We start from the raw sequence: 19,184 nt of genomic DNA on the forward strand, positions 1-19,184 counted from the left end.
TTTGGGAGGCCGAGGCGGGTGGATCACGAGGTCAAGAGATCGAGACCATCCTGGTCAACATGGTGAAACCCCGTCTCTACTAATACAAAAAAAAAAAAAAAAATTAGCTGGGCACGGTGGCGCGTGCCTGTAATCCCAGCTACTCAGGAGGCTGAGGCAGGAGAATTGCCTGAACCCAGGAGGCGGAGATTGCGGTGAGCCGAGATCGCGCCATTGTGCTCCAGCCTGGGTATCAAGAGCGAAACTCCGTCTCAAAAAAAAAAAAACAAAAAAAAAAAACACTAGGTGTTCAAGACTAGCATAAGTAGCGTAGGGAGACCCCGTCTCTACAAAAAATTAAAAAATTAACCAGGCATGGTTTGGTCATTTGGGAGGCTGAGGTGGGAGGATTGCTTGAGCCCAGGAGTTTGAGGTTTTAGTGATTGTGCCATTGCACTCTGGCCTGGGTGTCAAAGTGAGACCCTGTCTTAAAAAAAAAAAAAGGACAATTTTATTGAAAGGTAAATGAATACCCAATGAATCAGTGAATACTGGGGGAAAGTAAAATTTAACTTGTTACTTGCTGCCTAAGTGTAATATGTAAGGTATTTTTCTTGTCAACCTAACATAATCTCATTTCCAGTCTTAATAAATCTGTTTTTAAAGCCTCTTAGTGTAGACCGTCTTTCTGACACTTGACCATTCTTTAGTTGGAATATGGTCAACTATTCAACTAGTTGAAACAGATTCAGAAGGTTTCTCAAAACAAAATTTAACAGTCTATCAATTATGTAATTTCATTTTGAAAGCCTATAGTCAGTATTAATTAGGTTTTCATTTATTTGGTCAGAGTCCTTTATATTTAAAGACTTTATAGAACATCCCAAATAGCTTCATCAGCATAACATTATGTTATTCCTACTTTTAATTTTTCTTATTCTTTGGATAGTATTTCCATAAAATCATAATTTTACATGTAAGTATGCCAGAGAAAGTACATTAGTTTCTAGTATATGTTTATATATGTTAAAAGACATTCACGTAGAGTTTGGCATGATTTTATAGTCTGTGCTCAAAAGAGCAAGAGGGGAATTCCAAGATAGTGCAGGTCAGGATTGAAATAATTTGACAGAGTTTGGTGAGAAAGTTTGCTTAGCAGCTGCCTAAGTTAACTTTGCACAATCCATTCAAAGCATAGTTCAGTTCTGAGATATAAAGAATATATAACCAATTAAATTTAGTTTCCCAGAAGGTAAATTTTCAAACATAAAATATAGCTTTGATTTACGTTGCAAATCCAGCATGTAAGGTATTTTTTTTTTGTCAACCTAAAATAATCTTATTTCCATTCTTAATAAGTCTGTTTTTAAAACCTCTTATTATAGACCATCTTTCTGACACTTGACCATTTTTTATTTGGAATATGGATTTTCACAGATTCAGAAGGTTTGTGAAAACAAAATTTAACTGGCTATCAATTACATAATTTCACTTTGAAAGTCTATAGTCAGTATTACTTTGTACATTGAAAAATCTTGTTATTAAGTACAAGGATAGTTTTTTGTAACTATTAGGTAGTGGCTTGGATATACTTGATTTTTTTCCTTCCTTAATTTTACCTTTTTGAAATCTTAATTTGCATTGACGTTTATGCTTGGTTAAAAAAAACGAGAGAGGAAACAAAGGTTTAAGTGTTATGCCTCTTTGTTTTTTGTGCACGTGGAGATGTAGGTAGGAAGAGGAAGAAGGCAATGAGTTTTCCAAGAAGCAACAGACTTAATTTCTTTTGCTAAGCATTCGTTGTGTCCTACTAACCTAATTATACATTAAATCGACTCTTGTTCTGACTAACTCAAGTCTTAAGAATTCAGCCAGGGCCTAATTAAAGGTTAGTGAAAAAGTTCACTGTAGAGGACATCAGAAGACCTGAGTAGCTCTAGGAGTCAGTCATTGCTTTACCACTGAGATCAAGGCCTCAGTTTCCTTGCCAAGTTTTTAGCAGCATCAAGAAGAGTAATTGATAGGAAAGCTTTTTTTTTTTTTGAGGCAGGGTCTTGCTCTATTGCCCAGGCTGGAGTATTATTGTTGCAGGATCATAGCTGGCTGCAGCTTCAACCTCCTGGGCTCAAGTGCTCCTCCTAACTACCTCTCAAGTAGCTGGGACCACAGGTGCAAACCACCATACTGGGCTAATGGTTTAGTATTTTGTAGAGATGGGGTCTCGCTATATTGTTTAGGCTGATCTCAAACTCCAGGACTCAAGTGAGCCTCTTATGATAGGCATGAGGCACCGTACCCACATGATAGGAAAGCTTTTGAAACTACTTTATATTACACAGGCTTTTAGTAAGTAACCCACGACTAGAAAATAAACTGGGTGCTTAGGAGAGAGTGTCAGATGTGTAAGATGCTAATAAAACCTGTGTAATATTTAAAAAAACTACGATTTATTTAAACTGTAGTATGTAAAGAAGGGGTTTTGAAAGTTCAGGAATAATCAATACATAGAACAGTGTCTGTAATAGAGTAGGCATTCAAAAAATATTTGTTAATGAATAAATATGAGCAGTTGATAAGTCTTTCTGTAAGGATTAAATATAGAACCAAGTGTTAATTTAGAAAATTTCATTAAAATTTTCTTTTATTTAAATGTGTTTTTCCTTTTTGGTTTGTGATTTTTCTGTTAGTGAGTACTTGTTACAGACCAAAGGCTCTTAAAAATGAAGACCTTATTATAACCTTATCATAAATAATTCATACTAATGAAAGTATTTCCAGGTACTAGCCTGTATTCCATAGAGTTGTTATGATACAATTCATACTATGACTTATTTAGTACAAGGAATGCAGTAGAATGCTTTTTAAAATCTGGTTTTGAAAATGGGTCCAAGCTATTTATCTTAGCTCTTGGCGTCAGTTTGGTGGTCATGATTTTTCTAGTATTGCCCTGAATGATTAGCTTAGTGAGCATGTGCTTTGGCTAGACTTTAGTTGTTGCTGTGTGAGTAACTGAAGGACATATACAAACACAAGGGGAATTTGACATAGCATTCTGTGTCCACAGTTAACCTAAATAAATACAAAGTGCATCAAAAGCTTTTTGGATATACTTTAAAAGGGCTGAATAAGTATCACTTGTCTTTCACATCCTTGTAGGGAATCTCTTCTGTAAAGCTAAACAGAAGAAATAATACCATCTTGCATTTGTGTGCCACTTAACACTCTTGAGAACTGTTAATAATTGATTCTTCCAGCCATTCTTTTACTGTTGAAAGTGCCCTGTTTTGATTTATTTCAGAGATAATGATGTGAGACATGAGATGTCTTCTCACGCTGTGTACTCATTATGAACTTTCCATAAGAGGGGAGGGAACTGAGACACGGGGCGGATATGTTGTCTTTAATCGAAAGTAGGTGCTCATGTGAATTTGAACTAAGGTTTCCTGATGGTTGGACCTGTAGTCTTTTAATCTCTCATTTTGTTTTCTAAATATGTTTAGTTATTCAACAAATATTTATTGGATCTTCATGTGTGCTGGAGGTATAACAATGAAGAGCAAACAGATGCAGCCCTTGAGTAGTAGTTGCTTAATCTGTAGGTAATGGGTAGAGCCTAAGATTGACAGACAACTGATTCATTGAAATATATAAGACAGATTCTTAAAATAGGTATTTTATGGGGGGCTACCTGAGTACCAAGCAAGATTGACCAGGCTGACTAGCTGGGTTGAGTATTTCAGTAAGATGTCATAGTCAGTGTCAGAGGCACGTAGGTATGAAATAATTTGGCATTTGGAGGAATTATACATGGTTCACATTAAGGCCAGAGTATGGTACTTATGTAGGGGAAAGTGCTGGCAAGTAAAGAGTGAGGCTGAGGAAATTACGTTTTATTCATTAAAGGGTTTTAAGGAGGCTTATGACATAGATTTTCATCTTAGATTTATCTCATGTGTGTGTATATATATATATAATGGGTGTGTAGAATAAGGATTTCATTACTAACATCAGGAAGGGCGGTTAATAGCAAGGATCATGAGGGTCTGGGATAAGCAGAGTGATGAAGTTTGTGAGGTAGAATTAGTAGTTGAGGACTTATGTGGAGGTAAGGGAGTATAAGAATCTGGTATGACCTAGGGACCACAGGGGATGACTGGATGAAAATGTCATTCAGTAAGAAAGGAAATACAGAGTAGAAACGGTTTACAGTGTTCAAGATTTTACACATGTTGGGTTTGAGATATCAGGCAGAAAGAAGAGTTAGAAATGAGATTCTGGAGCTACACGTTTATAAATCATCAGTATGTATGAGACAGGTTATGTGCCAGTTGAAAATGCGTGCTTATTGATTTAAATAACCAAGGGACTTACCATTAAAGGAAACTTAAGCAAGAGAATCAGCAGACTTGTTTATCGATCACAGAGCAAAAGACTCATTTTCTGTAGAAATAATAAAAGTAGATAAAATAATTTCCTTATTGTACTCTTTATTTAGTGATTCATATTGCTAGCATGATTTACTTCAAGCAAGTACTAGATTAAGTAGTAGTAGGTAAACACACAGTTCTGAACCAATAATTGATGAAAGTAAATTACTGTTCTTCAGCCAAGAAATGGAAGGGATCAAAGTATTCTCTTCAATATCACCAAATGCCAGAAGTCATGGAACAATTACTTTAGAGATCTAACAAAATCAAAGCAGAGGATTGTGGCTAAAAAAGGGCATACACAGCCAAATTATTGTTCATGTATGATGGCAATAGAATTTTTTTTTATTTTCAACTTTCAGAGAAAATGTATTACATATGAGCTTTATAAAAAATTACTTAAAGATTTACTATTAAGAGTTTGGGAAGGGGACATGTTTGTACAAAAGCATTGAGAAAAAGCATTGAAATAAATGTAGAAGCAAGACTAAACGGTTTGTTATGCAAGATGGGAAATAGTACTAAATGTCAGAATAACTTAGGTTATGGTTATAAAATCTGTAATCTGAGAACTGGGAATGGAGTGCTGGGGGAAAGGGAAGAGTGATGGCATGATCAGTTCCTCACCTAACCTCGGATTGTGTGCCAGAAGAAGGATTTCAATTTTACTTTGATAATGAACCAAAATCTTGTTAAAGGAGGCCTTTAAACAACTTGGAATCACCATTAGTGGAATTAAGATAAGGAAAGATATGTTTGTTTTCTAAATGGCTAGACAAAATCAAGCAAGCAAACATTGTCCGTGTGGCAAGAGGTGAAAAAAAAATTGCAAGGAAACATAAGAAATAAGAATATAAAAGACAAGTATCAACAAAACAATGTGTAGACAGTATATTAAATTTTCATTTAAAAGAAGGACTCAGATTAAAGAGAGGTCCTCAACTATGTGCTACTTTCAAAAGATGTTCTTAGAACAAATCAACCTAGAAAGGTTAAAAATAAAAAAGTAGCCAAGATTTATAAGGAAAATACATCAGAAAACACAGAGGAGTACCAATATAAATTTCAGAGTAGATTTTGATGAAGAAAAGCACTAAATAAGATAAAGAACAACTTTATAAATCGGCTCAAGCCCTCATAACTAATAGACTGACTATGGAAGAATTAAACTAATATGAGTTGCTTTCCCAATCAGACTGGTAATCCTGTTTTCAAGATTTTTTACTTTTAAATTGAGATGAATAGGAATCTTTCAATTCATGCCCTTGAGTTACTGCATGAATACCAAAGCCTGCCAGAAGTTGTTCCAAAGGAGGATATTTTGGTCAAATATTGACCAGCCTATGTTCAATAGATTACTAGACTTTTCCAAGATAATATAAATTCTGTAGGAGAATTTTGTGGTTAGACAAGTTTGGAAAAGTCTGCAGAGGGTACTCTTTCAGGGTTTACAGTGCACTTTAGTGTAATTGAATCCCTGAGAAGTCTTACAGCAAAGAAACCAACTTGACTTTATTCTACAGATTCATTTGGCCGTGGACCTTCTCCCTGCCATTTTTTTTTTTTGTCATGGAACACAGATTAACAACTCCTGGAATTCTAGTGTTTTAAAGAGCAGAGTTTGAAGAGCACTTACGGATATAGATATGCAATGCTTCAATACAGTTAAAAGGAATGGTACAGTTAAAGAGTTATTAGTCATTACCAACCAAGGTTTATCTGAGCATGTAAAGATGATGTAATGGAAGAGATCTAGTTATTTGATTCATTATCTCATTTGGTTCAGTAAGAAAATTTGTGGGCCGGGCGCAGTGGCTCAAGCCTGTAATCCCAGCACTTTGGGAGGCCGAGGCGGGTGGATCACGAGGTCAAGAGATCGAGATCATCCTGGTCAACATGGTGAATCCCCATCTCTACTAAAAATACAAAAAATTAGCTGGGCATGGTGGCGCGTGCCTGTAATCCCAGCTACTCAGGAGGCTGAGGCAGGAGAATTGCCTGAACCCAGGAGGCGGAGGTTGCGGTGAGCCGAGATCGCGCCATTGCACTCCAGCCTGGGTAACAAGAGCGAAACTCCGTCTCAAAAAAAAAAAAAAAAAAAAAAAAGAAAATTTGTGAGATTAGTAGAGCAGAAAAGCATTTGGTATCATTTGATACATACTCCTTCCTTTTTTTTTTTTTTTTCTTTTTTTAAAGGAAAAGCCTCTTAGAAAAATGAGACTTGTTTGATATGGAACATGGTCACTATAAAAACACACTGTAATTTCATATAAGTTTGTCCTTATTTCTTCTCAGCTGCTATAATTTAAACTCATTGAATACAGGAAATTTATTAATGTTTACGTTTTCTGTTGCCAATTCTAATATAAAGCCTTGTATTTTTAGGCATTCTATACTATAGTGATTTCTTAGATGAAAACATTATTTGGAAACATATCCTCATGTAGGTTTTAGGTTACAGTGGATTTTAGGAAGTGTGTGTGTGTGTGTGTGTGTGTGTGAGAGAAACATTTTTTTAAATGTAAAACATACATGGCTTTTCAAAACTGAAATAGACATTCTTCATTATGGGCCTTTATGTTTGCTTTATTTTTTGAGTTCTTAAGCTGAATTTTAATTTTGTCTAACAGTTAAGTGACAGAATTCATGATTCTTGAACAGTGATGGGGTGTAATAAATACTCTAAAAAAAAGGATTATTTTTGGTGTAGAGCAAGATGCATGAGGATGGCTCCCACAGAATAGAAGTGTTCATGTAGGAAAATCAAGGGACTTTGGGACCTGAGGTTGGCACAGACTGTCCAGGATGTGGTTGGATTTTGGGCTAAACAGTTCCTCTGTGGTCTTGAGGACTGCCTTTATAGTCTGTGAAACCCTAGCCTTCAACTGTGGTTTTACAGAGTTTAAGAAAATTTTATTCGTATGCAGATTTCTGCAGTCTTCCTATTGCCGGGAAGAAGCTACAGTTACACAGGAGAGAGAGAGAGAGAGAGAGAGAGGGAGAGTGTGTGTGTGTGTGTGTGTGTGTGTGTGTGTACGCATGCGCACGTGTGCACACAGACATGTATGTGTAAACATACTTAACTTAATCCTGATTTATAGGAGTCAGGAAACCTGAGTTCCTTTGCGTTCTCCTTTTGTAATTTTGGTTAAGTTGTATAACTTTTTAGTATATGTGCTGCCGAAGCGAGCACAGGTTGTGTAACTTTTTTCTTTGGAGTTTCTTGTCTGTAATCTGGAAATTATTTCCCACTCACTCCACTGTGATGTTTTGAGAAAATATCGGTGGAAACTTTTTGAAAAGTACAAAATTATAAGTGTAAAATGTCAATAAAAAATATTGATGCTCATTTTGCTAGACGAGTACATATAAACATAAAATTTAGAAACCTTAAAAATCATGGCCAGAGAGAATCATGACTTCTACCCCTCCCTTTTTTGGGGGGATTTTCAGTTAAAAGTAAGCATTCAGTTTGAACTAATATTTAAAAGCCTTTGCATTATAGAGAAATTTAATCAATAATGAAGTTGTATCGTAATTTAGAATCATTATTGTTACTAACATTTTATTCCTTATTCTAAAGTAATTTATTCGGGATGTATGCTGAGACCTGTTGTTTTAACTGTATAGCTAGATGAAAATATGAGAGAAGAGGTTTGGATGAGGCTTCTTTCCTTTGTAACAGTTTGCTTGAGGAATGGGCAAGCTTTTCCTCACATGACAGATGGTATAGGAAGGGCATTGAGAAGCTTGCATTTGCTTGGTGGTGATAGAGTCAGGGCTGGAATTCATAATTTTTGTTGTTATTTAACACATTTTTCCCCTTTGGGTACAGCATTTTTTTGCTGATAATTTTGACCTTGTAATAATTTTTGATAATTATCATAATCTGTTAGGGAGGTAGTGAAATGATGTGTTACTTTTGCTTGTTGAAAAATCACAATGAGAACACACATGGAATATTTTCAGTAAGAGGACATTTAATTTTTACTTTGAGAAAATAAATTCACAGCCTTATTAAATAAATTATGTCCATATAGTCATTTACTAAAAATAAAAGTGTGAATAAGTAATGGGCTTATAGCGCACACATTTTTCAATGTTGAAAAACTGTCTATAAAATGCTTTATAAAATGATGCCTTAAATATACATTCATAATATGATTGACTTAATTTCTAATGTAAGAGAGATATCTAAATGGAAAAGGTCAAAATGGGACAAGTTATCAAACCAAGAAGTTCACCCATTTTATATAGTTTTCTTGTTAATTTTAAACAAATGATAATTACCATGCTACTTCGATGAGATAACTAATTATAAATTGGACTCTTAGACCATGGCATCATCTTTAAATAGTTGAGAAAAACAACAAGAAATCCAGCAAAACTAAGCATTAGCTTAGTTTTTTTGTTAAGTCAACCATATACCTGACATGTCACTCTAAGCAGATGAAAACTTTATCCTTCTTGGTATTTTAGATTTCAAATTAATTGATCATTGACTTTTTTTTTCGATAGTGCCCTCTTCTATGAAGATTCTTCAGTAAGGGTGTCTTAGGAGTTAATCCTTCATTACTAGTCAGCCTCTGCTCTGGGAGGTAACTAATCCGTAGCATCCCAAAGTTCCTGTCAGTAAATTCTGAATGTATACAGTATGACTTGATTATTTGTTTCAGAAGACATTAGAACTGAAGTGAACTTTTGAGTCTGGGTATCTATCCTGTAATCTAATACCTTCACTTAGTATTTGAAGTAACTAAGACTCAGAAATTGATTACACAGTACACAGAAAGGTCTTGGTAAAGAGGGTTAAGACTTTTATCCTCTGTGTCATATTCCAGTGCTTACCCCCAATGTTATTTATGTTTTTGAAGAACTCTTCAATAACATTGATAAGATTATTGAAGTAAACAACAACAAAATAAAGTTCTAAACTGCTAGTGTTGTATGACTTTTAGATTTAATGTAGTGCCATTACTGAGGAAATGGTTGTTTGAAAATTTTACCTGGATGGTGGACTAATCTATGAACGCAATTTAAAATGTATTTTGTTAACATTTGGCAGGGTAAAGTAAATCAGTTCTTTAAAATAACGATACCTGAGGGTAAGTGGTTGAATTGAAGGAGAGACTTCATTAAACTTTGTCAGTTAATTAAATAATTTCATTTATTAAGATTCTGTTTTTTTGTTTTAATAGAAAAAGTGATAAATGTATAATTTTAAAATGGCTTTATATATTTGATATGTTCAAATATGGGTAGATATTCTTCAGGTTTACCTCTGTTGGTGGAAATAAAGAGTGAAATAATAAAAAAGGTAGGCAACAGGGAGAAGTGAATAGCAGGGCATCGGAATAATCAACTTCTCAATAGTTGACTGTAATGAATATTTTTTACTACAAGACTGTAAATCCAAGCAGAATTAGAGATGTGCATAATGCTGGTCAGCTTTCAGCTAGAAAGATGTTCTTACACATACATTAATAATGTTTTCACCATTCTGGATTTGTCTCTTTTGTTTAGATCATGTATTAAGTATTAAGTAGGTCTGTTTTGGCTTCTGTGTCTAAATGGACAAGGGTGTTTTAATCTCTCAGGCTTTGAACCGGAGAGAGGGAGAATGGATGGGAATAACAGTGTGTGTATGTGTGCCCGCATGTGTGTGTGAGAGAGAGATTGAGCTTTCTTGTTACAGCCCAAGACCATGATTATGGTTCATGACTTGGGATTGGTTTTCTGGTTTGTATTCTTGCTGCCAGGCCTGTGGCCATTGATTTCTATATGTGTTAAAAGTAATTAATTGGGAAAAAAGTGCAGGTATTTTGGAATTGTTTTTTGGAAATATTACTTCCGTGTTCCAGATTTTAGAAACTGTTACATTTAGACTCTTTGTTCTTTGTTTTATTCCATGCTAACCATCCACTTATAATTTTTACATACTTTAATGGCTCAGTAAAATATAATACAACTGATGACAGTTATTCGTTGTACTCTGAGAAGGCTTATTATGAGAAAAAACTCTGTTGGATATAATGGAAGATTCGGAGGAATCTACTGCAGACTTTGTTGTTAAGGACTTTATAATCCTGATGGATAGTGTCCTTAACAATGTAAGAAAGGCCCTTAGTGCCACAAGAGTATACCATAGTATAGTATAGGCCTGCTACAGGGACATCAAAGGAAGGGAATGTCTGCTTTGGTTTGAATGAGACCTCATGGAAGCATAGGAATTTGTGCTGGGCTTTGAGAGGTGGCCATTGTGGTAGGTGAAATTGTAATAGGATTTCTGAAGCTCAGAAATGGGCCAGTTTGGCAGAAAAAAGTTGGACATGAGTTTCTGATTCATTCTCTTTATAGCTGCCAAAACGGTGGTATTTGTAAAATGAAAAATCAGCCCTATAACTCCCATCTGAAAAATCAGTCTTTAGAGCTTACACTGGTAGTCTGAAACTTCAGATTTTTCTTGATTTTTTTTGTGTGGCCATGTCTCTGGCAGATGTTTCAAAATACAACTTCCTCACTAGGCTGTGAGCTCTTTAATGGAACCATTCTGAGTACCTGCCTGGTTCAAAGAAGGAGTTTAATAAACTTCTGTTGAATAGATAGGGGCCTGTAATTCCAGGATAAGGAATTTATTGTAAAGATTTTGGAGAATCATCAGAAATGTTTTTTAAAAAAGAATGATACAGCGAAAGATATGGTGAAGGAGGTACTCTAGGATGATTTAATTTAATTGAAGCCAATTGAATGTTATGCATGCTGACCCTCTAAATATTACACTTTGAAATGTTTCTGACTTATTGCAAATAAACATTTATAGTTAATAATGTCTTTAAACGTGTTAGTCAATTGATAGAACAAACGTTCAAATTTCTGCTTTTTTTTTTTTACTCGAAATTAGTATTTAGAGGCAGTTTTTACCAATGTTTTGTAAGTTTATCAAGATGAAGCAAAGTTAAGCAGGCATTATTTTTTCATTCATTCAGCAAATACTTACATGCCTACTATGTGCTTATGGTGTTCTGAGCATTGGAAACACAGTGGTGATAAATATGGAATGTGACTCTAGGAGGCATTTTTAATGGTCTGATGTCATTCATAACGCTGACGTGGTTCAAAAAACAGGTGAAGAAAATGTAAAACCAATTTTTTTGTCTTTCCTTTATTCCATTTTATCCTAACAGATATTGTAAGTGGAAATCTTGGAACGTAAGTGCCTACCTTGGGCTTACTTGAACAGTATGTATGTTGGTGGTATCTGGTCCATTTAACAGTTGGTTGTTTATTTAACAGCAGCTTTCTTTAAAATGATGCCAGATTTTAGAGTTTTTGAAGAACGTTTTGTTATTACTGCTGTATAGTTTGAAAATAGTAATTTTTCACACCGTACTATGTACCCTTGTAGTATACATGGATTTGATTTTATTCACTGGGCAGTTTTTCACAAATGACAAATACATTATAAATAAATGTATGCAATGTTTCACTTATTCAGACACAAGAATTCTTTATAACAATTGGCTTATGACTTTATAATTCTGCGATTTTTCTTGAAGGAGTAGATGAAATAGCATTTTACAGTTCTAAATTTTATCTCATCAGTTGATTGGCTTGACTTCCTGTCAATCTGTTTGACAGACAAATTTTACATGGCTATTGTTGGAAAATTTAGTATATATTTTTCACTTTAAATAGTCAAATTGCTTACAAATTCATAGAACTGTTTCATTATTTTTCTAGGTCATTTAGAGATCTAGGGGATTTGTGACTGATGGTTGATTTAAGAATTCTTAAATAAAATTGATTTGTGTTTAAAGCATGTTTACCAACATTGAAACACACATGCACACAATGCAACAACCATGGCAACTACAGCAAGATTACCTCTACCTCCATTAATGAAATCACAATATATATATTTTAAGACAGAATCTTGCTGCGTTGCCCAGGCTAGAGAGTAGTGGTGCCATTATGGCTTACTGCAGCTTCAACCTCCAGGGCTAAAGTGATCCTTTTGCCTTGGCCTCCCAAGTAGCTGGGACCAAAGTTGCACACCACTATGCCTGGCTAATTGACTGGTTTTTTTTGTTTGTTTGTTTGTTTTTTGTAGAGACAAGGTTTCACTATGTTGTTCAGGCTGGTGTCGAATTTCTGACTTCCAGCAATTCTCTTCCCTTGGCATCCCCAACAAAATATTGTTAACCAAAATAGAAAGATAGTGTTGATTTTGGGAGAGTCTTGTGGCAAGACAGTTTTGAAAGGTACTAGGAAAACTTAAAGTAAAAACAGTGTCTTTACCGTTGTTTTTAGTATACAAGCAAGCATCTAATAGAGACACTGGACACATTATTATAGATATCTGCTTATCCTCTCTGAGGCACTTCTTTTACATATTAGTCCATGCTCTCTCTCTCCCTTTTTTTTTTTTTTTTTGTCAGAAGAGAAGCTTTTTGCTTAGTGATTCTGTGTTTGAACTTTGTTCTTCTTAAATAGTGTCCATCAGTTGAGATAAGCCAGATTTTCTGGCAGATATTGTGTTTTTAAAGAAGTGTTTTCAATGATTACTGTCTTCTTTTATGTGTTGTCCAAATTTGTGAAACTGCATATAAAATAATTTTTTAACTTTATATTCCTTTAGCAGGGAGCAAATGAATTATCTCACATCTACAGATGCCTCAGTAGAGCTTTATTGGTAGATCTATGAAAGTCTTACTCTGACTTGTAGAACTAGTATCTAATTTTTTAAGTTACAGTGTTCTAATATTTAAAAACTTAGAAATTTAAGAAATACCTTATTTTGACATATTGGAAGCCATGAAATGTAGCTTTATGATGAGTGTGAGGACCACACATCATCTCCCATCTATACGTAATGCTGCCTGAAATGCCTTCTCTGCCCCATATTCTCTTCTCTTGATTTTATTAAAATTGGGGCAAGGAGTGCTGAGTACCAAGCTGGCAAGGAGTGCTGAGACCTATTATTTTATTAAAATTGAGAGAGGAGGAAATGGGGCAGAGAAGGCATTATTTGTTCAGTCTGGTTGGTGATTAGTTGCTGGTTGTCTTCCGGATTAGTTGTCATTTCTATTTCATTTTCATTAGGCTGTACCAGTAGGCACATTCTGAAATACTAAAAGTGAAAATGAAAATCTGTAAATCATCTTTTTTTGCTAATACACACATAGTCTTCAATCTAGGAGATAACCTTATCTCGAAGGAGGTATGTAATGCAAAGAAAGAGACAATATATGCTGCAATCCCTTAACTAGCTGGAATATCTTAGCAGATCACCTTTCTAATGGTCATATTACTTAACTTATGGTAAATATGTTTAGAACAGTAAAATGATTAACAAATCATTTTTACTTGTGAAAGGATGTATTTGAAATTATTTCTATAGCTATTGAAATATTTCTGCTAATTTTCTGTTTAGCAATGAATTCAAGTGATGTTAAGGCATATCAGTTGTATGTGATATTTGGCAGAATAGAATACTGAATCCATAAAATAAATAGATTTATTGAACTTCCCTTTACCTTTAGAATTTCCTTTAAATGTTTCAAAGGTGAGGATATTAAAAGGAGCAAGTTTTTGTTTTGTTATTTGCCAGTTATGATACAGGCTGGCAAGGAACGCTGAGACCTACTTTGTGGTTCTTTGACCTACTGGATTGCCTACATAACTAGCTACAGAAGTAGCTCAAAGTTAGAGGATGGCTGGTGCATTTGTTATTTGGCATAGTTGGTAAGGGTGTACAAGGATGTTTGGGCCCAGGACAGACAGCCTTTCCCAGCAGTCCATCCTTTGCCCATACACATTCTTGGTTGAACTCAAATTTTTATATGATTATACCACCCCATCAGCAACTTAGATTAGATATGCTGTCAGGTGCTGAGACAACATTCATTCAGTTTATCTCATACAACACTTGATGAGGACAGTTATTAACAGAATGAGGCCAACCTGCAGTATTCACCTTAACCATGCACCGTAGGATTCTGGACTCAACAAATTGGGTCAAGTCCCAGAGAGTGTTAGTAGGTCTTATTTCAGATCATCATTTAGCTCCCTTCCTTATGAGAAGTTTGGATTGTTCCACCTGACTGGTGGTATTAATTCATACATACCTTGGTCGGCCAGGACATAGTTTAGGCCAGTATGTTATGCATTATGACTTGTGCAAAGGAATTTTAAGCTGACCTGCTGATTTTCCAGAGTTTGCACAGCCGAATTGACTGTGGTAAATAAAGTTAAGGCTAGATTTCTGGCCATTTGCTCTATGGCATGAGCTCCACTGTCAAGGAAGAGTACTTGCACTGCTATGTGGAACCAGAAGTCTGCGTGTCCTCTGGGTAGTTTAGCCTAGATGAGGCACATGTTGTCTTTAATACCCAAATGGTCCAATTATGTGCCAGGCTCCTGTTTTGGTAGGTGGGGGCTGGAGGGTGAGTAATTTTTCCTTTTGGTCTCAGGGGAGCCAGCATTGTTCCTGAGAATTTGACTTGGATGGCTAGTCCCTATATCTCGTCAAAATTAATGAACCACCCCAGGCACTCATGTGAGTCAGCATCTCGTCTAAAGCCATTGCCACCTGTTCTTCATTTGCGCCTATCAGTCAGCATGGCATCATCAATATAGTGGAATCAAGTCATTCCACTACAAGGGAGGAAGGCTTGTTCCACATCTCCGCATTGATGCAAAGAGCAGAATTCAGGTACCCCCGTGGCTGCTCAGTAAATCTGTTCTGGAACCTGAAGATAAACTGATCTTAATTTTCTGGTACCCAAGGGATTGAGAAAGAGGCATTAGCGATATCCAGAATGGCATAGCAGGTGTCATTAGTTTGTGCAGTTGATTCAGTCATGGTCACAATGTCTGCAACAGCCAGAGCAACAGGGATGGCAACTGAATTCAGTTGATGAGAATCCATTGTAGGCTGCCAGCTCTCATTAGTATCAGTATCTAAAAGCACCATACAAGTTTACATTCCCCACCCTGACCTTTCTTCCTGAAGTCTTCCCTGCAGGTAGAAAGACTTTGGCCACATCTGTGGTCACCTTTATCTTTAAAGGATAGCAAATCAGGGTACAGAGGTACAAGGTTATGTAATGGAGGCACTGCAGGAGTAATTTATGCTAAGTGTAGGAAATAAGAATAAATAAATGGTTCCTGTTCAAAGCTTTCCTCTTAGTTCATTATGAATAAATAATAGTTTATTCAAAGGTTAATTTACTTTAAAGCTTTTGCTAATAACCTTAAAGTAGCTGTTAGTGATAATAAAGAAATAAATGCATCCCATGTTCTTAGTTCTTACACTTTAACCTAGATATTTGCTCTGACATGCCTGGACAAGCCCAGGGAAGTCTTAGGTCATAGCTTATTCCCCTTCCTTATTTGGAAATTTTATCTCTTCTTTAAGCATTCCTCAAGTTACTTCCTCTTTTCCTTTGTTCTCCTCTGCCTTTACCTCTTTAGAAAATTTCCAAGTTTTTAGCCAATCGGGACAAGCATAGAATGTGAGGTCCTGTTCTGGCCAATGGAAACTAGACACAGCAGTAGGGCAATTGCGTCAGGTTATCAAACTTGTAAATGTCCCTGTCTCCTTTGTTCAGGAGTGCTCTCATGGCAAGATTGCTGGCGAGTTGCACCCTTCCTGCAGGAAGTAAAACTAGCCTTGCTGAGTGATCCATTGTCTCGGTGTGGATTTTTCCCTGATGTTATAAACCCGTTTCCAACACTAAGGTTGCCACTCAGCTTCTTTGTTCCTCTAGTAGAGGGGAATTATTTCCATGGAGGGATCTGACTCTATAGAGGCACTTCTGGTTTTAATCAGACTGCATTGCTTTCAACCAGCTACCTGCTTTGGGGCTCCCATAGCTCAATTTCTGGCCCCAAATTTTTGGGTGCTGAGCCCTTCTTTGTTTGCTTAGGGAATCCTTGTTTTAATATTATAGCCACAATGCCTTTGGGCTTTTCAAAAATTCATTGTCAGGGAAAATGTGGCACATATCCACCATGGAATATTATGCAGCCATCAAAAACGATGAGTTTGTGTCCTTTGTAGGGACATGGATGAACCTGGAAACCATCATTCTCAGTGAACTGACACAAGAACAGAAAATCAAACACTGCATGTTCTCACTTATAGGCGGGTATTGAACAATGCGAACACATGGATACAGGGAGGGGAGCACTACACACTGGGGTCTGTTGGGGTGAAATAGGGGAGGGGACAGAGGGGGTGGGTGGGGAGTTGGGGAGAGATATCATGGGGAGAAATGCCAGATATAGGTGAAGGGGAGGAAGGCAGCAAATCACACTGCCACATGTGTACCTGTGCAACAATCTTGCATGTTCTTCACATGTACCCCAAAACCTAAAATGCAATAAAAAAAAAAGAATGTGAAAAAAAAAGTCATTGTCTATCTCAGCACACTGTTTGCTCTTTTTTTTTTTTTTTTCCCTAAGGTGAGAACCTGGATTTCATAGAGAATGCAGAGTAACAGTTTTAGAGGAAATGACTAAGTAAGCTGATTGGCTTACCACAACTTAAAAGTAAGTGAGACTTAGTGATCAAAGCAAGACAGTTTTATAAAGCACAGCGAACAGCAGGAGTATCAGCATAGTAGTACCAGTTTTCTTGCCCCTAAGTTCAATGGAGAGAAGTGATGGGCCTGCATGGTGGTTATGCTTGCATGAGTTGTGTGGCAGCTGAGGAAACCAGAGCTAAGGGCTCAGTACTTTGACACCCTTGGTCAGGGGGTGAGCAGTTGCACTGAAGTCCCTGTAGTTACCTTGACCTGTGCCACTAGCTATATAGAAAGGGGTCAGGGACAGAAGATGCTTAGACCTTATAGTTTTGTGTGCTTCTTGAGACTGTGCTGGAACACTTACCTCTCCTGATACATTATTATCAATATGAAAACACCTTAAATAAGAATAGGTGTTTTTCAAATAATGTGCATGAAGTAATATAGTAATACCATATTTGAGTTCTGCTTTCAGAGTTAATAAAACATTTGTATAATTTATGTCACTGAGTCATCCTGACTACTTGGTGAAGTAGGCCAGGAAAGTTCATTATCTCCATTTTGCAGAAAAGAAAACTGATGTTCAGAGAGGCTAAGTGGCACATGGCAAATTATATGTGAAAGTGGTGCAACCAGGCATTGGACCCCATCTGTTTTACTACCCTGAATTAAGTGCCCTTGAATGAGTAGAAAATGATGATTTGTAGGTTATGGATAATATTTATATGTCTGAATATTTCAGTAAAATTGTTACTCCCTTGAGACTTCAAAATCCTAAGTTAACAGTTTGCTTACGAAATACATCAAGTGTTAAAATTTAGTTCAGTTCATATGTGGCATATTACATATTTTGAATATAAGTCTGAATTAAGATTTTGCTGATATTAGTGTCACATAGGAAAAGAGAGTGGAAAAGAATGTTATTTGAAAGGATTTTTTAAAAACATTGTTAATTTTTGCTTAATTTTGATGTCATAAGTCCCTGGTTGTATGAACCTACATCTTACAATTTGATAAGTTATATTTAAAGCACAATTGAGAGAAAAAATTGATATTTATTTGCATCTTTCAAGTTACAAGAACTAAAGATTCATTCTAGCTCTGAGTGGCATGAACAATAACCAGTAGGATACTATTATGTAGAAGATCACAGTAGTCAGGCTAGTGTTAGGTCAGACTTTCCATTATTAATCCCTCTTCTGGTATTTATAACTTTTGGTTGAAAATTGTTTCCAGGGAACAATTTGTATATAGATTTTCAGCCTGAGAACAACTATGTCATGAGCCACTTATAGGCCTCATTAAACATTTGGATTAATGTTAAGGGCTTTTAAGATGAAGGCATATTTTATGTTTTATAGTATGTTTGCAAAATATTTGTTCTTTTGGGACAAACAACTTAAAGTTATGTTATTCCTTCCTTCTGGGGCTGATTTATTTTTAGTGTTACATTCAGAATACCTACTAAGCTCAAATGATAAACTTTAAAGTAATTATAAGTTGTAATATGAATCAAAACAGCATTTAATCTCAAGAACGTGTTGGATATGAATAAAGAATTTGTGTATTAACTGATTAACAAGTGAAACTTAATCTCTGGGTTTCAATGATATTTTTAAAAAGAGAGGAGGGTCATTATTTTGTGGTTGCTTTATTATTTAATTTGTATTGCCATATAGGCAGATGTTAAGAATGCAACATCCTGAATAATTCTTTCCTATACTTTGAGTAATTTTATTTAGAAAAATGCTTGTATTTTATTTGAAAGACATGAATTAGATATAAATATTTTAATAAATATATTACTGCAGCATTAAGTTTTCTGTTCTTCAAGATGTATAAACAATATCCAGTTTTAACTCCCTAACACTATCAGAGTTGCCATCAAAATCCACTGTGAAAACTTGTCATTTAATGCATATTAAAGCATTCATCTGGGAACATGTTGTCAGTTTTCAGTCAGTTGCAGCAAACAACAGACTTTTAGAGACTCCTTTAAATTTCAGCATGCCTCCATCTTCTTTTTTTTTAGGTCAGTGGGAAATAATCTTAAAGAATTGTACATTTTCTTCCCACATATCCTGCCTTGACTTAGGAAATGACACTGTGATCTATTTCATTACAAGTAAAATATTACAAAATATTTACAGGAAAATATTAAAAATAACTTAAACACAAAAGGCAACATGAAATAAACTGTTTTTGTCAGAAATCTCTACTCCAGTGCCCACAGCACACAAGAAGAGAG

At 35.7% G+C, this 19,184-nt stretch overlaps 1 protein-coding gene across 2 annotated transcripts in view; it reads left to right on the forward strand.

Moving 5' to 3' along the window:
• Positions 1-19,184, forward strand: part of NEK7 (NIMA related kinase 7) — a 159,802-nt gene that overhangs the window by 17,246 nt on the left and 123,372 nt on the right. Inside the window, exon 1 of one of the 2 annotated variants that reach the window (XM_012459582.3) lies at positions 16,903-16,961. The exons of the other annotated variant lie outside the window; for it this stretch is intronic. The gene's annotated coding sequence lies outside the window, so the exon portion shown is untranslated. Of the gene's footprint in view, positions 1-16,902; positions 16,962-19,184 lie in introns of those variants that run through there. 2 annotated transcript variants of the gene reach the window in all.

This window comes from Aotus nancymaae, unplaced genomic scaffold, assembly GCF_030222135.1.
Source record: "Aotus nancymaae isolate 86718 unplaced genomic scaffold, 86718_ANA_hifiasm-v0.15.2.pri h1tg000039l, whole genome shotgun sequence".
Taxonomy (NCBI): Eukaryota; Metazoa; Chordata; class Mammalia; order Primates; family Aotidae; genus Aotus; species Aotus nancymaae.